Raw genomic sequence first — 22066 nt, 5'->3', positions numbered from 1 at the left:
TTTCCTCTATAAATTTGCAATATTTCATTAATATATCTTAAGAGTACTATTTTTCGCGATTTTTTTAACAAGATTGCGACAAATTAGGTTAATCACAAAAATTGCGTTTCTTCAAAACTTGATATCTTAAGAACCAATGGAAATTTTCAAAATGGGGTTCGTTCTTTGAAAAGAACATACTTTCCTCTATGAATGTGCAACATTTCATCAATATATCTTAAGAATTCGATTTTTCATGATTTTTTAAAGAAGATTGCGAAAAATTAGATTAATCACGAAAATTACCGCTTTTTCAAAACTTTATATTTCAAGAGTTAATGGAGATTTTCAAAATTGGTTTCGTTCTTTGAAAAGATCGTACTTTCCTCTATAAATATGCAATATTTCATTAATATATCTTAAGAGTACTATTTTTCACGATTTTTTTAACAAGATTGCGACAAATTAGGTTAATCACAAAAATTGTGTTTCTTCAAAACTTGATATCTCAAGAACCAATGGAAATTTTCAAAATGGGGTTCGTTCTTTGAAAAGAACATACTTTCCTCTATAAATGTGCAACATTTCATCAATATATCTTAAGAATTCGATTTTTCACGATTTTTTAAAAACAATTATAAACAGTTAAGGCACAAAAATTGCCGCTTTTTTAAAACTTGTTATTTCAAGAACTAATTGAGATTTTCAGGAACGGTTTCATTCATTGCAAAGAGCGTACTTTCCTCTCTAAGTATGCAATATTTCATCAATATATCTTAAGAATTCGATTTTTCATGATTTTTTTAAAGAAGATTGCGAAAAATTAGATTAATCACGAAAATTACCGCTTTTTCAAAACTTTATATTTCAAGAGTTAATGGAGATTTTCAAAATTGGTTTCGTTCTTTGAAAAGATCGTACTTTCCTCTATAAATATGCAATATTTCATTAATATATCTTAAGAGTGCTATTTTTCGCGATTTTTTTAACAAGATTGCGACAAATTAGGTTAATCACAAAAATTGTGTTTCTTCAAAACTTGATATCTCAAGAACCAATGGAAATTTTCAAAATGGGGTTCGTTCTTTGAAAAGAACATACTTTCCTCTATAAATGTGCAACATTTAATCAATATACCTTAAGAATTCGATTTTTTAAAAACAATTATAAACAGTTAAGGCACAAAAATGTACGCTTTTTTAAAACTTGTTATTTCAAGAACTAATTGAGATTTTCAGGAACGGTTTCGTTTATTGCAAAGAACGTACTTTCCTCTCTAAGTATGCAATATTTCATCAATATATCTCAAGAATTCGATTTTTCATGATTTTTTTAAAAAGATTGCGAAAAATTAGATTAATCACAAAAATTACCGCTTTTTCAAAACTTTATATTTCAAGAGTTAATGGAGATTTTCAAAATTGGTTTCGTTCTTTGAAAAGATCGTACTTTCCTCTATAAATATGCAATATTTCATTAATATATCTTAAGAGTACTATTTTTCACGATTTTTTTAACAAGATTGCGACAAATTAGGTTAATCACAAAAATTGTGTTTCTTCAAAACTTGATATCTCAAGAACCAATGGAAATTTTCAAAATGGGGTTCGTTCTTTGAAAAGAACATACTTTCCTCTATAAATGTGCAACATTTCATCAATATATCTTAAGAATTCGATTTTTCACGATTTTTTAAAAACAATTATAAACAGTTAAGGCACAAAAATGTACGCTTTTTTAAAACTTGTTATTTCAAGAACTAATTGAGATTTTCAGGAACGGTTTCGTCCATTGCAAAGAACGTTCTTTCCTCTCTAAGTATGCAATATTTCATCAATATATCTTAAGAATTCGATTTTTCATGATTTTTTTAAGAAGATTGCGAAAAATTAGATTAATCACAAAAATTACCGCTTTTTCAAAACTTTATATTTCAAGAGTTAATGGAGATTTTCAAAATGGGGTTCGTTCTTTGAAAAGAACATACTTTCCTCTATAAATGTGCAACATTTCATCAATATATCTTAAGAATTCGATTTTTCACGATTTTTTAAAAACAATTATAAACAGTTGAGGCACAAAAATTGCCGCTTTTTCAAAACTTGTTATCTCAAGAACCAATTGAGATTTTCAGGAACGGTTTAATTCAATGAAAAGAACGTACTTTTCTCTATAAATATGCAACATTTCATGAATATATCTTAAGAATTCGATTTTTCATGATTTTTTTTAAATTAATTTTTTATTTTTATTAATTGCCTCATTAATTAAATTTGAAAAACTGGTTTTGAGCCGTCTCTCTTCTCGGTCGGTTGGATCTTTGTGTATCTTTGTGTGTATATATATTATATAGCAGGTGCGTACCACGGTAGCTCGAAGGAAAAGAAAAAAAAAGGAATGAGTAATTAACTATAAGTTTTAAATATCTATTCGTAGCGATCTGGATTAATTCGGAACGTGTGAATCTCGCGTTAGCATAAAACAACACTGAATTATTTATGGCGCGACGACGACAACCTTCCACCGTTAAAATTATTCCAACATGTGTTCGCGCCCCCATTAGGTACGCGCTCGCAATTTGTTGCGTTTAATTCTCCTTACTTACTTAGTGGGTTTTTAATTGCCGACGTTATCTCATCCACAACATCTCGTCCGTGAAGAAGTAAAAGAAGCAACGTCGGATTGTGTGGGAAGAAAAAATGAGGAATATTTTTTTGTAAACATATAAACCCAAAGGGATCAATGAGATACTTGGAGGAAAGCGAATATGTTGCGGTGCGAATAAATTCCTCGAGGACGACCCACCTGTTGCCCTAGTTGAAGTGGCGAAGAACTCCGGGGGTTTGGATTTGGATCGAAATCTGCCACCGAAAATTTCACACCAATAATTGAATTTATTTAAATTAACTTTGCCCCGCAAAAAAAAATCTTTTTTGTATTCACACGTAGGTTTTCGGTCATTTTTCATTCTGTAGCAAAACAAATGAACCTGAGTTTGCCGTTTCACATTAGGTTCAACTCCGTGGGGTTGGAAGGTTTTCGGAAAACAGCCGGACATAAATTATTCGCATTTCTCCACACACATTCTCCACCGTTCAACCCTTTTCCAGAACGATTTCGACGAGAAACCGAGAGAGGGAGCGCAAAGAGAAGTTGCTTTAATTGTTCCTGGTGTTATTTATCGCTTTTGTTTGTTTCTTATACGAGTGCCGAAGCGAGTTCTTAGAGTTCAAAAAAAAAAACAAAAACGAGAAATGAGATGTCGATAAACACAAATCCACCTCTTAAGATAAACAAGATCAATAAGATTTCTTCTGTAACAAAGCCAATAATTCTAGTTTCGCTGCGGGGTAAAAAATAATCAAAAAAAGATAAATAAATAATAAAAAAAATGGAAAGGAGAAGGATGGGGAATAAAACGAGAAGAAGTAAATAAAGAAACGTAGCGCGAATTTACGCGCTCTGGTTGAATTATTAATGCACCCCGGGTAGAAATCATTAAAAGCGGACAAATTTACGCCGTCATCAATTAGGCCGCGACGGTTTATGGCGGTTTATGGGGCGGCGGCTGCTCTCTGCTTATTCGCTGCTGATCGTACGCGTTTCGAGACGGTGTATTTGCAAAATACGTGCCCGTACGTATCGAACCTTACTGTGACATGTGGGGCCCTGTAGCGAACCCCCACCGGGGTTTTAATGCAACAAAAACAACAACTTAATCATTTTTCATTCTTTTAACTCAAACTAAAGAGTCAACTCTAAGACAAAAATTCTTTTTAATTAACCATATCTAAAACCATTTTCCCTATCAGAAACTCCTAGAAAGTTTATTTAAAATTAAATTATCACTTCTTATATGAACACGTGAAAAGGTTGAGTGTAGGCCACTTCTATTAATTACAAGCGATCTATAACTGATTGTTAGCATATCTTGATTGGAGAAGGTCAGATCCGACTTGGCAAAATATACAGCGCTATATAATTTTTATAAGAAGATTTTCGACAACTATTAATTTTGAAATATTTATCAACTTCATAAAAAATCCTTTAAAATGAGTCCAAACACGACATATTTAACTTTGATATTAATGGAGATACAATCACTTCCGGTTTGAAACGTCAACGTCAATTTTGACATATTTGTCATCTTCATTAAAAAATCTTTAAAATGAGTCCAAAGATGACGCATTTATCTCAAAAAACAAAAAAGTTTGAATAAAAAATATTAAACCCGAAGTTAGCAACAATGAATATAGCAATTTAATTTTTAAATATTAACATCAACCTTAATTTTTTATTTTTTTTTTATTATATTTTTGTTTTTGTGACAAATATTAAGACATTTTATAAAAATTAAAAATATGTCAAAATGACATTGACATTTCAAATCGGAAGTCGCTCATATCTCGAGTAATAATGGAATTAAACATATACTGTTTGGACTCATTTTAAAGGATTTTTCACGACGATTACAAATATGTCTAAATTGACGTTGACATTCTTAACCGGAAGTTGACCATAACTTCATTAATATTGAAGATAAATATGTCGTGTTTGTACTCATTTTAAAGGATTTTTAATGAAGATTACAAATATGTCAAAATTGAGGTTGACATTTTAAACCTGAAGTTAGTTATATTATAGGATATTTCACATTTATTAAAAAAAAATCGTCGATTTTGAAGCCACATGATGATTCTTGAATTTTTTCCAAGTTTCTTAATATTTCTTTAGTTAAAGAACGTCCTTAAAGTTTAACCTGTAAAATTGCACTGTTTACCGAATTTTATTTTTCTAAGACAAACCATATTTTAGCCCATATTCTGATTAAATTTATGTCGTTCTTGAAGGTCGAGGCAAGGTCATACACTGCCCATACACTCTATATGGCCAGCTAGCACGCTAAAAATCACTAACTAACATTCAAACCATATAGTCCCACCTCATTATAATGCCAAAAATAGACTATAGCATTGATTCATAGCAAAAATAGAAATTTTGGTTTATAGCATTGTGATTTTAGCATCCCGGCTAATAACTATTTAATAGAATAGACTACAATGCCTCGGTTACAAGCGACCTCAGATACTATTTCTTTGAGGCTATACATTGCAACAGCTCAGCTAATATTTTTGCAATGGAGTTGATTATTGTGCTTCGGCCGTAAGCAACCTGTCTCTTAATACTGTAAATTATAACGTCTCGGTTACTATCTCCTTATTGAAGTAGACTCCAGGGCCTCGGCCGCAAGCAACCTCGCCCACTACCTCTTTAACACTGTGCATTGCAGTGTCTTGACCAATATCTCATCAATGGAGTTGATTATTGTGCCTCACCCGCAAGCGACCTCGGTTACTGTCTTTTTAACACAATAAATTATCACGTCTCTGTAAATATTTCAATAGTCAAGCAGACTCCAGGACCTCGGCCACTACCTCTTTAAGAAGTTCATTATTGTGCCTCGGCCACAAGCGACCTCGGCCAGTATGTTAGCCAACATTTCTTCAATGTAGTTTAATTATTGTGCCTCGGCCATTACCTCTTTAAGTCTGTGCATTGCTGAGTGTCTTAGCCAATATTTCTTTATTAATTAAAATAATTCATCAATTAAATCAATTAAAATTCTTACAATTATGATAATTGTAAAAATCAAAATCGTTTAAAAGATTCATCGATACAAAATCTAGTTTAATTATTAGATATTAAACTAATTTTCACTTTACCCGTGGAAAATCTATGAAACCGTTTTAAATACGTCCCGGTTTATTCCGGGTGTTTATTCCCCGTTGGTTGAGACCCCGTAATTATCGTTCGGTTCGAGGATTTATGAAAAATGGATTGTGTGAACTGGTGCAAGAGTCTTTTCGGCTCAATTATTAAACCCGGGTTCGGTTTTAAATCGTGCCGTATATGTGATATACGTTTTCCTCCTCAATTATTTATAATTCGGAACGGGGCGAAATCACTAATTCATCGCGTTTGTACTTCTTCCCCGTACGAAGTCGCCGTAAACGTTGTCAAAGAAGGACAAGTTTTCTGTAAGTTTAGAAAAGGGCGGAAAAAGAAAATTCGATGTAATTTGTCTCCGGAGAAGTTTTTTTTTACTTCTAACTAATTCAGCGATATATTTGGAATTATTTTATGAAGAGTAATTATCCCTAACCACACCTGCAAAGTTGCAAAGAAAAATGACTTCCACACGTGGCTGCTTTTCTTGGATACTCTCCAGGTGGCTTAATTTAATTTAATTTCTTTTTAATAAAAAAATTTGTTGTCTCGAAAATGTTCGAAGAGGGCGAATGAAAATAAAAATAGAAATAAAAATAACAGAAACGTTTCCTATTTATCACGGTCTGCCGCGTTTATTCGGTTACCGACGTTCGCCTGCAGCAGTAATCTAATTTGCCGACCTCATAACTGCAGCGGGCGCAGGTTTTTGTCGAGGACCATCGAGGATATTTGAATTGGCCGAAGATTTCCTCGACGAATCCCAAAAACCCGGCGCGGAATTCCCGCGCTATTACGAGTTTTCAACCGAGAGATAAAGTTACGAGTAGGTACATAATTTCGTTCTTGTAACTCTCTTTCCTCGATTTTCCTTCGATTTCGATGAACCACATCTTTTAGTTCACTTTGTGGTTTAACCCGTCGAGTATTACCCAACATATGTGGGAAAAAAACGTTACAAACGCTAATTACTAAATAATTACATCGCTTTTTTTGTTTTGTTTCTAGATATTTCGGTGTGAAGACCCCACGATTATTTTGGATGTGGTAAGTTTTAAAACAATGCGTGAAAAAAAAAATTAATTGATAACGAATATTAAATTTAAATGTTTTGAGGGGATTATTAGCCGAATTGAGGGCTGTAACTTTAGTCGCCCAACTTTCCATTAAGCTATTTTGAATTTTGAAATGTCAGTGTATAAATATTTCTTAATATTTTAATTAAATAGGGCACTACACTGAATAACAAAAAATGTTTCAAATAAAACCTGGTTGAAATTAGATTATTAACAAATTTTATTAAGAAAATTTTCTAATATTCTTATTAAATTACGCTCTACACTGAATCACTAACTTTCTAAAATTTCAATTAATGATTGTATCGAAAAATGTTTCAAATATAAGTTGTTTGAAACTAGATTCTTAACAACTTTTCTTAATAACATTATTTGATATTCTCATTAAATAGGGTTCTACACTGAATCACTAATTTTCAAAAATATCAAATATTGATTGTATCAAAAAATGTTTCTAACAATACTTGCTTAAAATTTGATTCCTAACAAGTTTTCTTAATAACATTTTTTATTATATTCATTAAATAGAGCTCTACACCGAAACACTAATTTTCAAAAATATCAAATATTCATTGTATCAAAAAATGTTTCAAATAAAAGTTGTTCGAAATTAGATTCTTAACAAATTTTCTTAATAATATTTTTTGATATTTTCATTAAATAGGGTTCTACACTGAATCACTAATTTTCAAAAATATCAAATATTGATTGTATCAAAAAATGTTTCTAACAATACTTGCTTAAAATTTGATTCTTAACAAGCTTTCTTAATAACATTTTTTATTATATTCATTAAATAGAGCTCTACACCGAAACACTAATTTTCAAAAATATCAAATATTCATTGTATCAAAAAATGTTACAAATAAAAGTTGTTCGAAATTAGATTCTTAACAACTTTTCTTAATAACATTTTTTGATATTCTCATTAAATAGGGTTCTACACTGAATCACTAATTTTCAAAAATATCAAATATTGATTGTATCAAAAAATGTTTCTAACTATACTTGCTTAAAATTTGATTCTTAACAAGTTTTCTTAATAACATTTTTTATTATATTCATTAAATAGAGCTCTACACCGAAACACTAATTTTCAAAAATATCAAATATTCATTGTATGAAAAATGTTTCAAATAAAAGTTGTTCGAAATTAGATTCTTAACAACTTTTCTTAATAACATTTTTTGATATTCTCATTAAATAGGGTTCTACACTGAATCACTAACTTTCAAAAATTGCATTTAATAATTGTATCGAAAAATGTTTCAAATAAAAGTTGTTCAAAATTAAATTCTTAATAAATTTTCTTAATAACATTTTTTGATATTCTCATTAAATAGGGTTCTACACTGAATCACTAATTTTCAAAAATAGCTAATATTGATTGTATCAAAAAATATTTCTAACAATACTTGCTTGAAATTTGATTCTTATCTTAATAACATTTTTTGTTATATTCATTAAATAGAGCTCTACACCGAAACACTAATTTTCAAAAATATCAAATATTCATTGTATCAAAAAATGTTTCAAATAAAAGTAGTTCGAAATTAGATTCTTAACAACTTTTCTTAATAACATTTTTTGATATTCTCATTAAATAGAGTTCTACACTGAATCACTAACTTTCAAAAATTGCAATTAATGATTATATCGAAAAATGTTTCAAATAAAAGTTGTTTGAAATTAGATTCTTAACAACTTTTCTTAATAACATTTTTTGATATTCTCATTAAATAGGGTTCTACACTGAATCACTAATTTTCAAAAATATCAAATATTCTTTGTATCAAAAAGTGTTTCAAATAAAAGTTGTTCGAAATTCGATTCTTAACAACTTTTCTTAATAACATTATTTGATATTCGCATTAAATAGGGTTCTACACTGAATCACTAATTTTCAAAAATATCAAATATTCATTGTATCAAAAAGTGTTTCAAATAAAAGTTATTCGAAATTAGATTCTTAACAAGTTTTGTTAATAACATTTTTTGATATTCTAATTAAATAGGGCTATACACTGAATCACTAACTTTCAAAAATTGCAATTAATGATTGTATCGAAAAATGTTTCAAATAAAAGTTGTTTGAAATTAGATTCTTAACAACTTTTCTTAATAACATTTTGTGATATTCTCATCAAATAAGGTTATACACTGAATCACTAACTTTAAAAAATTGCAATTAATGATTATATTAAAAAATTTTTCGAATAAAAGTTGTTTGAAATTAGATTCTTAACAAATTTCCTTAATAAATTTTTTTGTTATTTTTATTAAATGTGGTTCTACACTGAATCACTGATTTTCAATAAACGGTAATTATTGATTGTGTCGAAAAAGGTTTCAAATAACAGTTGTTTAAAATTAAATTCTTAACAATAAGAAAAAAGAATTAAAGGATATTAAATTAAAATGTTTTGAGGGGATTATTAGTCGAATTGGGAGAGGGTGTAAAATCCCCCACCTCTCCACGAAGCTATTTTGAAATGCCAGTGCAAGTAGAGAATGAGCCATGTGAAATTTTTAATGGCATTTGGCCGACAATGGACGGTAGTTCGCTTGGTTAACACTCACTCTATCTAATCTAAATGTTACGCGGAGATACTAAAGGACGATTTAAACTTCCAATAATTTTTTTTAGTTAAATTATTTTTGTGCGGTCTTGTTCATAAACCATTTCAAAAAGACAATAGATACGCGGTCCCTAACGCGGTCGTATCTCTTCGTTCGGCGGTAGGTGTGGTCCTAAACATATGTACTGGGTCCGGATAATAATATATACAGAGATAAAGCTACATAATAATAACTTGACCGGGCCGTATATTTTCGCCCAAGAACGACGGACGGCGGCGTAGGTGCAATTTACTTACGGCACCGCGTATATACCTTTATACGCTTATTGCTATGGAATAGAGCAAAACATCGAGTTCGTAACGTTTTATTAATAATTCCGCGCCTATTCCCCCGACACAAAGCGCGTCTTTCTTTATACATACCATCCGAGTTACATCCGCCTTGTATTCTATCTACCAACGCAACAATTATCCCATTAATACCAATAGATATGCAAATTTAATGATTTAAACTTACCTTAATTTTCTTTTTTGATTTTTTTTTGATTTATGGTTAAACATCGTTTAAAGTCGTGAGATAACACGCGCATTATGCCATATACCGTGGGCATCCAGAGAGCCCAAACATGTGTCCGAATCGTTCTAGCGTGAACTTGGTTGTTTCGTTCGCGAAAACACGTTTCAAACGTGGAGCTTTCGCCTGTATCTCGACTCGGATTACCGCGCCACGAAATAAAAACTGGAGACGGCCTGCTCTTCCTACAATAAACGTCTGAGTACGCCGCTCTCTTGAATCGTGTTCCCGTGGGCGAACCTAATTATCATCCGTCCACAATCCCTTAAGCGTAGGTGCTTCATGTGTGTTAATCCGGCTGCAAAAGAAAAAATTAAATAAAAATTTTTCATCAATAAATACTTAATCGTTTCGGTCATATCGTAAATTATAACCGTGCATAATTGGGGCAATTCGTAACGAAGAAGTCGCTCTCTACCTTCACACACAATGCACATTATTATTATAGTTTCTTCTATATGGGGTTATATCAATTTTTTGTGTGAACGATAATGATATCGGGAGACGGAGAACTTACCTCGCAAAAAAGTAATTATCGGGCTGCGAGGCGCGCGAGGGGTTTCCTTTGCTTCCTCGACTTTTTTGTTGTTGTTGCCTTTTCGAATGCATGCTCTACTAATTCCCGAGAGATCGAAAGACGCAGATGCACGACGCACAAAAAACTTAAACATCATCGCGTCAAATTTAATTCTAACTTTGTAATAAATATAATAAAATTATTTCTTTTCGTCTAAAACAATAAAGTTAGGTTATATTATCTGTCAAAAACTTGATTAATTAATTTAAACCAATAAACTCACTTCGCATCGTTTTAAACCGCCAGAGATAAATGATTTAACTCCTTAAAAACGTATTTCGATTAAATTAATCCTTTTTTAACGTAAAATTCGCGTATTTTATTAACAATAATAAACGATTTAAAACGTCAACAATACGATTCAATATGGTTGATTATCACGAGATGGCGTAACTAATCGTTTAAATTTTCTTTATCAACTTAATAAAAAATGTTTAAAAAATTACTTTAAACAATTAATTTGAGTGTTGATTTGAATTATGATGAGCTTTTTTATTAATTCCACTATTTTTTTAAATAAATTTTTAATTGATTTAAATCGTAAAAATTACGTTTTCATTTTTACCGGGGGTTACCGCTAGATGGGGTTAGTAAAAATTTCGCGATTTTTATAAACATAATTATAAATAAAATAATTATTGATTGTATCAAAAAATATTTCAAATAAAAATTGTTTAAAATTAGATTCTTTACAAATTTTCTTAATAACATTTTTCGATATTTTCATAAAATAAGGTTCTACACTAAATCACTAACATTCAAAAATAGTAAATATTGATTGTATCGAAAAATGTCTCAAATAAAAGTTATTTGAAACTAGATCCTTAACTAGTTTTCTTAATAACATTTTTTGATATTCTCATTAAATAGGGCTCTACACTAAATCACTAACATTCAAAAATAGTAATTATTGATTGTATCGAAAAATGTTTTAAATAAAAATTGTTTAAAATTAGATTCTTTACGAATTTTCTTAATAACATTTTTCGATATTTTCATAAAATAAGGTTCTACACTAAATCACAAATTTTCAAAAATAGTAAATATGATTGTATCAAAATATTTTTCAAATAAGAATTGTTTGAAATCAGATTCTTAACAAGTTTTTTTAATAATATTTTTTGACATTCTCATTAAATAGGGCTCTACACTAAATCACTAACATTAATAAATACTAATTATTGATGGTATCGAAAAATGTTTCAAATAAAAACTGTTTAAAATCAAATTCCTAACAAGTTTTCTTAATAAAATTTTTTGATATTCTCATTAAGTAAGGATCTACACGGAATCACTAATTGTCAAAAATCCCAATTAATGATTGTATCGAAAAATGTTTCAAATAAAAGTTGTTTTAAACCAGATTCTTAACAAGTTTTCTTAATAAAATTTTTTGATATATTTATTAAATAGCGCTCTACACTAAATCACTAATTTTCAAGAAATAGTAATTCTTGGATGTATCGAAAAATGTTTCAAACAAAAGTTGTTTGAAATTAGATTTTTAGCAATTTTTCTTAATAAAATTTATTAAAATTTTTATTAAATAAGCCGCTACACTGGTACACAAATTTAAAATGAAATAAATTTGTATACTAAATTCTCAAGTTTTACGCATTTTTATATTTACTTTATAAATAAAATTAAAAAATCTTATAAATCTATAAAACATCACTTTTAAATCAAATGTTGACCATAATTTTTGTCAACTAACTTTTAAAAAATACTAATTATGATGTATAACATATGAAAATTATTAAATATTTTTAATCTGCTTAAAAAATGCTTTAAAATGAGTACAAACTCGATGGGGTTAGCTCAAAAAACAACAAAAATAAGTCTAAAAACAATCGACGATCGTAATTTTAAAAATTCCCCTATCTCCGTTGTTTTTGAAGATAACCTAGTCGAGTTTGTGTTCATTTTAAAGGATTTTGAATGTAGATTAATATTTTTTAATAAAAAACGTACTTTGATTGCGAAAATATTTTGAAGCTGGCAAATAATTGTTACGAAATCGCCTCACGCGGTGTGTACATACGAACATTCGTAAATCGTGTCTTCGCCAGATACAATTGCGCAACGGAAAATGATACAAGACCAACACGAAAAAGAGAGAACAAGAAATTACACGTTTTTCCCGTTCCCCTTTCTTGTGTTGTCGGAAATTGCACATGCAACAAACAACGTCAATCTTTTTCCTCCCCGGACGGCGGACGAGTTAAGGGGGCGAACACGTTACCTGTTTCTGTAGCTCTTTTGTGGAAGAACGTGTTCGGAAAGGTGATGTATGACACGCCAAACGATGGCGCCGGTTTAACCCCATGACGTCATAGAACAATACAGCAATTTTAGTTTGAGTTTAAGTATGTAGAAGAATTCTACCTGCTTATTGTTTATATTATTGCTGCATATCTAAAATTTACGCAAAAATTCCATAAGACAAAGTTTGAAGTTGGGAGAGAGAAAAACTCTCTCAACTTGGAGGGTTGATTGCGGAGTAAGGAAAGAGGAGAGTCTTAGAGAGAAGCCCAGAGGAGAAGAAGAGAGCGTCTCCCTTCCTCACACAGTCTCATACGCGACTTGATAATTAACAAAAAAATCGTTATCGTGGCTACCCGTGCCCGGATGCATAAACCGTGGATCTCTCCCCTCCACCGCCACCGCCGCGAAACGTGGAGCCGCCCCTCGTCGCTGGTCCCGCGTCGTGCATCAAGGGAGGCCTCGAGCCTTGATTGTCATTAGAAGGGAGTTTTAATAAGAAAAGTATTGATGTTCGCCTTTTAATGCACGTACCCCTCCACCGATATCCCCTTCCCCCCTCTACACCGCGTTTTTCGTCTTATACAGGCCTTTTTCTTACCGTGAGCTTCGCGAAGGGGGCGCTCACCCCACATACGGCCGCCCCGGCCGCCTTGATTAACATCGCGGGGGCGTCCTAATAAGAAAGTATTGATTTTTTAGGATTTTAATTTATGCATGTGGCATTCTTAAGGAAAAAGCAAGGGGAGAAAGAGGATTAGTAATCGCGAGGGGTGAAGAAATTGTACTTAAGGGATTTTTTTTTATTTAAAATTTCTCAAAATTTAATGTTTGTTGTATTATTCAAATATTATTCACACCTTATTGTCGATTAAACCACGAGACTGTTTTAGATGTTGCATATTTAGTAATCGTCTTCATGTATATTCACACGAAAATTTCGGAGGAGACGGGTTCGCTTCAAATTTTAATTGGTGACCGAACACGTATGCACACTCCACCTAAATTATACAGCAATTAATTTGCGGACAAGTCGACGGCGATTTAAGCGCGACGAATACCTAAATCGGGTTCAACTCGGTTTTCGTTTGAGAATTTTTACCATCTTCGTTAATGGTTCTTAACAAGTTTTCTTAATATCATTTTTTTATGTTTTCATTAAATTGTATTAAATTATATTCATTGAAAGGAGCTCTACACCGAATCACTAATTTTCAAAAATAACAAATATTGATTGTATCGAAAAATGTTTCAATTAAAAATTGTTTAAAATTAGATTCTTAACAAATTTTCTTAATAACACTTTTCGATATTTTCATAAAATAGGGTTCTACACTAAATCAGTGGTTTTCAAATATTGTAAATATTGATTGTATCGAAAAATGTTTCAAATAAAAATTGTTTAAAATTAGATTCTTAACAAGTTTTCTTAATAACATTTTTTGATATTCTCATTAAATAGGGTTCTACACTAAATCAGTGATTTTTAAAAATAGTAAATATTGATTGTATCGAAAAATGTTTCAAATAAAAATTGTTTAAAATTAGATTCTTAACAAGTTTTCTTAATAACATTTTTTGATATTCTCATTAAATAGGGCTCTACACTAAATCACTAACATCAAAAAATAGTAATAATTGATTATATCGAAAAATGTTTCAAATAAAAATTGTTTAAAATTAGATTCTTAACAAATTTTCTTAATAACACTTTACGATATTTTCATAAAATAGGGTTCTACACTAAATCAGTGGTTTTCAAATATAGTAAATATTGATTGTATCGAAAAATGTTTCAAATAACAATTGTTTAAAATTAGATTCTTAACACGTTTTCTTAATAACATTTTTTGATATTCTCATTAAATAGGGCTCTACACTAAATCACTAACATCAAAAAATAGTAATAATTGATTATATCGAAAAATGTTTCAAATAAAAATTGTTTAAAATTAGATTCTTAACCAATTTTCTTAATAACATTTTTCGATATTTTCATAAAATAGGGTTCTACACTAAATCAGTGATTTTTAAAAATAGTAAATATTGATTGTATCGAAAAATGTTTCAAATAATAGTTGTTTGAAATTAGATTCTTAACAAGTTTTCTTAATAATTTTTTTTGATATTCTCATTAAATAGAGCTCTACACTAAATCACTAACATCAAAAAATAGTAATAATTGATTATATCGAAAAATGTTTCAAATAAAAATTGTTTAGAATTAGATTCTTAACAAATTTTCTTTATAACATTTTTCGATATTTTCATAAAATGGGGTTCTACACTAAATCAGTGATTTTCAAAAATAGTAAATATTGATTGTATCAAAAAATGTTTCAAATAAAAGTTGTTCGAAATTAGATTCTTAACAACTTTTCTTAATAACATTTTTTGATATTCTCATTAAATAAGGCTCTACACTAAATCACTAACATCAAAAAATAGTAATAATTGATTATATCGAAAAATGTTTCAAATAAAAATTGTTTAAAATTAGATTCTTAACAAATTTTCTTAATAACATTTTTCGATATTTTCATAAAATAGGGTTCTACACTAAATCAGTGATTTTCAAAAATAGTAAATATTGATTGTATCGAAAAATGTTTCAAATAATAGTTGTTTGAAATTAGATTCTTAACAAGTTTTCTTAATATTTTTTTTGATATTGTCATTAAATAGGGCTCTACACTGAATCACTAATTTTCAAAAGTAGCAATAACTGATTTTATCGAAAAATGTCTCAAATAAAAGTTACTTAAAATTAGATCCTTAACAAGTTTTCTTAATAAAATTTGTTGATATTTTTAGTAAATAGAGCTCTACACTAAATCACTAACTCTCTAGATGTAGCAATTATTGATTGGATCGAAAAATGTTTCAAATAAAAGTTATTTGAAATTATATTCTTAACAAATTTTCTTAATATATTTTTTTGATATTCTCAATAAGTAAGGCTTTACACTGAATCACTAACTTTCTAGAAATAGTAATTATTGTTTGGATCGAAAAATGTTTCAAATAAAAGTTATTTGAAATTATATTCTTAACAAATTTTCTTAATAATATTTTTTGATATTTTCAGTAAATGGGGCTCTACACTGTTGCATTGTATCAAAAAATATTTCAAGTTTTGATATTTGCTTTACACTATATAGATTTAATTGCAACGAATACCATTTTACCAACTTCGTTAATGGTTCGGCGACGATAAAAAAAAGAATTTCATTTTTAACTTTTATTTTTTAGTTAATGGATGCTAATTGCGGTATCTCATTTCTTAATCGATTCGTATTGAGTTTATATTAAAAAAATTTTTCTAAATAAAAAAATATCACTCCTTGACGCTGAGAAATTTACCCTCCCCGTACCGCCACTCGCCTCCTCTCATTACCGCGCACCCATGCGAGAAAAACGCCACCCTCTCATCCCCCCACTTCGCCTTTTCACCCTTTTCTTCTTCTTACCCTTTTCTCGTCGCCGTCGTAGGCCCGGACCGGGAGAGAAAAAGGGGTCTAAGACAAGCAGAAGGAAATGAGTGTAAGGAGCGTGACGCGGGGTGTTGGGAAGAGCGGTGCTCGGGCTACCAACCCTTCTATCCCCCCTAAAAAACGAGCTTCGTACGCGTTCCGCGCCGGGATCGATTAAAAATTCCTCTCGATTAATAATTGAGAGGCTGCCTGGTGCCTTCTTTCTGCGCCCCCTACCCTGCATCGAGGGCCCTTCTCTTCGCCGAGTTACGGGGGAGAACCCGAACAACCCCTTTTACGCGAAAAAGGGGTAAGAAGAGAGAGTATATCTGATGGAAGGCAATTTTTTTTTTATTGTTTTTCTCTCTATATTTAATTTTTTTTCATTTAAATATATGAAGTTATATATATTTATTTATATATATAATGTTCTTATTTATACTAAACAAAAGACACAAAAACGAAACAAAAAAAAATAACAAAAAGAGTTTTGAACAATGACGAAATTAAAAAAAAGAAAAAAGCGGGGGATGGAGGTTAAAAGGAGGCTTGAAAGGGGGATGAGAAAACGGGGGATGTGTTCTTTTTTAGTTCTTTTTCTTGAGGGGAGGCGGCGTACGTTCTTCGCAAGAATTTACATGTAATTAATGGGAAGCGGGGAAAAATCAACGGGACGCAGATGTAAGGTATTGCGCGAGGGGGTTGGACGGGGTGAAAAAGGAGGGGGATCTTTCGTTAATTTAAACCGGGAGAAAGAACTCGGGAATAAGTTTTATTATTGCGATTTCTCTTCGCGGCCGACGCGCCGCCGAATTCTGCGCCAAACGATTTTTCTAATAATCTTAATTAATCTCGAATTTATTTTGTCGTTTTTATCAAAAGGGTCGCGTTTCGTTCTGTTCGGTGGCGGCACTACAAACGCAAGTATGCACAACAAAAAGTTAACGGTTAGTGTTACCGAGTTCCGGTATAAACTCGAACTTTTCACCATAATCCAGATTCCACAGTGACCTTAACAATTTTTCATTTCTCTTCTTTGTTTTACCACCAACAATTTCGTTTGGTTACTACAACGTCTCCCTAAAGTATGTTTTGCCTTTGACAAAGCTTTTTACTTCATCGTTATATCTCAATTCGTTCTTGAGTTATATATTTTTTTTAATCTATAACAATCAGGCTAAGTTGAGTTTAAAAAATGATGACAACGATGTTTATGGAAGTTAAGAAATTGTTTTTGGCACATTCAAACTTGATTAAATTTCCTTTAAAATACATCTTATTTCAACGTTATATCTCAATTCATTTTTGAGATATGATTGTTTTAAAATTCGTTGATGTTGATGTAGTTTTATTTAAAAAATCATAACATCAGTGTTCGTGGAAATTAAGAATTTATTTATGGCACATTTAATCTTGATTAAATTTACTACAAAACATTTTTTATTTCATCGTTATATCTCAATTGGTTTTTGGGATACGCTTTCTTAAATTTCAATTCGTCAAATTTCTCAAACTTGTCGAATTACTTTTACGATTTTTATGACCGTTATTTATGCTGATGATAAGAAATTTTCTTAGTTACTATTTATATTGAGAAAATATCAAACATTTATTAAACAAAAAAAATCATTCTGGAACACGCTGTATAATCATGATTTAAAACCACCAAATTTTTATAAAAAATTAAAAATCCTTCAAAATGAGTCCAAACACGACCTAATTATCTCTAAAAACAACCGAGATACGATTATTTTAAAAAAGACGATCGTCGATTGTTTTTTATGTTTACTTTATCGTATCTTACACATTTTTAAAGATAACATAGTCGTGTTTGGTGTTATTTTCAAGCATTTTTGAGTGTGATTAAGAGTTTTTGATTCGTTTTTAAAAAATCAAATAATTTTTTTAATCATTATCAAAAGATTCCAACAAACTTTCTTATTTTCGTGTAGAAAATTAAAAATCCTTCAAAATGAGTCCAAACACGACCTAATTATCTCTAAAAACAACCGAGATACGATCATTTTAAAAAAGACGATCGTCGATTGTTTTTTATGTTTACTTTATCATATCTTGCCCATTTTTAAAGATAACCTAATCAAGTTTGGGTTCATTTTAAAGGATTTTTAATGTAGATTACGATTTTTACAAAAATAATTCTTTTTGGTAATGATGTTGATCACGATGATATTAATCGGGTGATTTAAAAATTAAATATGGGTTATATGTAAGATGATATACCTATTTAATTTTTTATATTTATAAGGAAAGTAAATAATGTTAATATTTTAATTTCAAAAGTTAATTTGTTATTTTCAGCTTGATATGGGTAATTAACGTATTAATATTATTGAAAATTCTTAATCTACATAAAAAATCCTTTAAAATGAGCCCAAACTCGATGGGGTTATCTCAAAAAACCACTAAGATACAACAAAAAATAAATTAGGAAACAATAGACGATCGTTACTTTTAAAATAATCATATCTCGGCTATTTTTGAAGATAATCTAGTCGAGTTTGGGTTCATTTTAAAGGATTTTTAATGTAGATTACGATTCTTACAAAAATAATTCTTTTTGGTAATGATGTTGATCACGATGATATTAATCGGGTGATTTAAAAATTAAATATGGGTTATATGTAAGATGATATACCTATTTAATTTTTTATATTTATAAGGAAAGTAAATAAAGTTAATATTTTAATTTCAAAAGTTAATTTGTTATTTTCAGCTTGATATGGGTAATTAACGTATTAATATTATTGAAAATTCTTAATCTACATAAAAAATCCTTTAAAATGAGCCCAAACTCGATGGGGTTATCTCAAAAAACCACTAAGATACAACAAAAAATAAATTAGGAAACAATAGACGATCGTTACTTTTAAAATAATCATATCTCGGCTATTTTTGAAGATAATCTAGTCGAGTTTGGGTTCATTTTAAAGGATTTTTAATGTAGATTACGATTTTTACAAAAATAATTCTTTTTGGTAATGATGTTGATCACAATGATATTAATCGGGTGATTTAAAAATTAAATATGGGTTATATGTAAGATGATATACCTATTTAATTTTTTATATTTATAAGGAAAGTAAATAAAGTTAATATTTTAATTTCAAAAGTTAATTTGTTATTTTCAGCTTGATATGGGTAATTAACGTATTAATATTATTGAAAATTCTTAATCTACATAAAAAATCCTTTAAAATGAGCCCAAACTCGATGGGGTTATCTCAAAAAACCACTAAGATACAACAAAAAATAAATTAGGAAACAATAGACGATCGTTACTTTTAAAATAATCATATCTCGGCTATTTTTGAAGATAATCTAGTCGAGTTTGGGTTCATTTTAAAGGATTTTTAATGTAGATTACGATTTTTACAAAAATAATTCTTTTTGGTAATGATGTTGATCACAATGATATTAATCGGGTGATTTAAAAATTAAATATGGGTTATATGTAAGATGATATACCTATTTAATTTTTTATATTTATAAGGAAAGTAAATAAAGTTAATATTTTAATTTCAAAAGTTAATTTGTTATTTTCAGCTTGATATGGGTAATTAACGTATTAATATTATTGAAAATTCTTAATCTACATAAAAAATCCTTTAAAATGAGCCCAAACTCGATGGGGTTATCTCATAAAACCACTAAGATACAACAAAAAATAAATTAGGAAACAATAGACGATCGTTACTTTTAAAACAATCATATCTCGGCTATTTTTGAAGATAATCTAGTCGAGTTTGGGTTCATTTTAAAGGATTTTTAATGTAGATTACGATTTTTACAAAAATAATTCTTTTTGGTAATGATGTTGATTACAATGATATTAATCGGGTGATTTAAAAATAAAATATAGGATGCATCTAAAATGATATATCTATTTAATTCTTTATATTTATAAGGAAAGTAAATGAAGTTAATATTTTAGTTTCAAAAAGTAATTTGTTCTTATCAGCTTAATATGGGTAATTAACGTATTACTATTATTGAAAATTCTTAATCTACATAAAAAATCCTTTAAAATGAGCCCAAACTCGATGGGGTTATCTCAAAAAATCATCGAGTTACAACAAAATATAAATTTAGAAACAATCGACGATCGTTACTTTTAAATTAATCGTATCTCGGTTGTTTTTGAAGATAACCTAGTCGAGTTTGGGCTCATTTTGAAGGGTTTTTAATGAGGATTAAGATTTTTAAAAAAATTTTGTGGTGTTTTGATTCGATTTGATAATTTATTAATTTATGAATGTCTTAGTGGTGTTTGGACGTTATCAATTAAAAGGCGTCAATGTTTAAGCGATGCGACGGGACAATGAAATCTCGTTCGTCCGTCGGGTTGCATCCGAAGCGCACACGTTTCATCTCTCGTTTCGTTCGCGTCGTCGTCGTCGTATCAATTTCGCGTGAAAGACGCGTGTCCGTTTTGCATGACAATGCATATATGGGGAGCTCCGGGCGTCTCCCGTTCGAGTGATCGAGCCGGATCCTATTTACGTCAACCAATCTGACGTCCGTTTTGTCCACAACCCACATTTCTATCTTTAGCGTAAAAAGGAAAAGTATTTTCTTTTTTTTCTTTCATTCGAAATCTTAACTACACGGTGTAGTAACAATTCGCATCCTGATTTAGGGGGTTTATGTACGTTCGTGGATTAGCGGTTGAGCGCAAATTAGACCAATGCGATGATGAAATTTGTTTAGAGCATGCAATTATGACCCCATCGTGTCACCCCGCGCACCCTTAACCCCTGCAGTCGTACCGAGCGATGCTTGGTACACCCCCAAACACGAGAACTAACTCGAAAAAAAAAATAATAAAAAAAGAATCGCCACAAATAAAAAATTTAGAGATATACTTTATCGCTTCTGCAATGCTTAAAAATATATATATTGTTTATTTCGGATTTTTAGTTGGGTTATGAATTCTTTTTTATTGCATATTAGTATTGTTTGAATTTTAAAATTGGTAGGGGCAGTTTTTTGGGGGGTGTTATGGAGATATAAGACGAAGAGGAGCAATACCATCAGGTTGAGACGTCGAAGGGGTGTACTTCTCTTGGAAAAGAGACGGAACGAGACGGCACGCGAGTTTTCCCGGTTTTTCCGCGGGAGCGGGCCGCTCCTCGCCTCACCTCACCCCCGTTCCCCGTCCCCCCTTGACAATTATTGATTGAGAATTCTTATTCCGTCTTCCAGAGCGGCGTGCAATGAGTAAAGACAAGAAACGGCGCGGCCCGTCGGTCATTAAAAGTTTTCCATCTTCCCATCCAACCCCATTTTAACTCATTCCTCATTCCTCAACTTCCCCTATATACACCTACATATATATATACATATTGGGGAAGTTTTTTCATTTTTTTTTAATATATAGATATAAAAATAATAAATATTTTGAGGTGGAAAAAGATAAATTAGTGGCGAGGCGGATTAAGACGCGCGCGAGGTTTAATTTGTTGGGGGGGCGCTGCGCGCGCACGACTACGATACTCTGGCCCCCCGAAAAACCCCGCGGGGAGTACATACGGGGGTCCCCGCGACGAGCGTCTTCTGCATATTCAACTCTGTGCGGCCCCCTTCCCTCCGTTCCTCTTACTCTTCTTCTTCTTCTCTCTCTTACGGGGCCGCTTTTTCCAATAACCGCGCCTAGAGCGTACAGTCCACGCGCTGTTTTTAATTTAAGACGGACGGGGGCGCCGCCGCCGCCTGCGAATTAAGGGGCAACGGTGGCGGGGTAGCGCGGGGCGAATGAGCGAAAAGGGTGGCTCGCGACGACCCGAACTCTAACGCTACCC

At 30.9% G+C, this 22066-nt stretch overlaps 1 protein-coding gene and 1 long non-coding RNA gene across 8 annotated transcripts in view; one reads left to right on the top strand and one right to left on the bottom strand.

The window, feature by feature from the left end:
* LOC111426591 (uncharacterized) overlaps window positions 1-10651 on the bottom strand; it is an 85215-nt gene extending 74564 nt beyond the window's left edge. Inside the window, exons 1-2 of the long non-coding RNA XR_002707852.2 lie at window positions 10453-10651; window positions 9879-10233 (exon numbers count right to left, since the gene is read on the bottom strand). This is a non-coding gene — a long non-coding RNA (uncharacterized lncRNA). The remainder of the gene's footprint in view (window positions 1-9878; window positions 10234-10452) is intronic.
* LOC111426588 (jim lovell) overlaps window positions 1-22066 on the top strand; it is a 123342-nt gene that overhangs the window by 79788 nt on the left and 21488 nt on the right. For 3 of the 7 annotated variants that reach the window (XM_071196206.1, XM_071196207.1, XM_023061196.2), the window contains one exon: window positions 6715-6753. The exons of the other annotated variants lie outside the window; for them this stretch is intronic. The gene's annotated coding sequence lies outside the window, so the exon portion shown is untranslated. The remainder of the gene's footprint in view (window positions 1-6714; window positions 6754-22066) is intronic. 7 annotated transcript variants of the gene reach the window in all.

Source organism: Onthophagus taurus, chromosome 5 (genome assembly GCF_036711975.1).
Source record: "Onthophagus taurus isolate NC chromosome 5, IU_Otau_3.0, whole genome shotgun sequence".
NCBI classification, from domain to species: domain Eukaryota; kingdom Metazoa; phylum Arthropoda; class Insecta; order Coleoptera; family Scarabaeidae; genus Onthophagus; species Onthophagus taurus.
The sequence above is the reverse complement of the archived record's forward strand: the minus strand, read 5'-3'. Positions and strand labels throughout refer to the sequence as shown.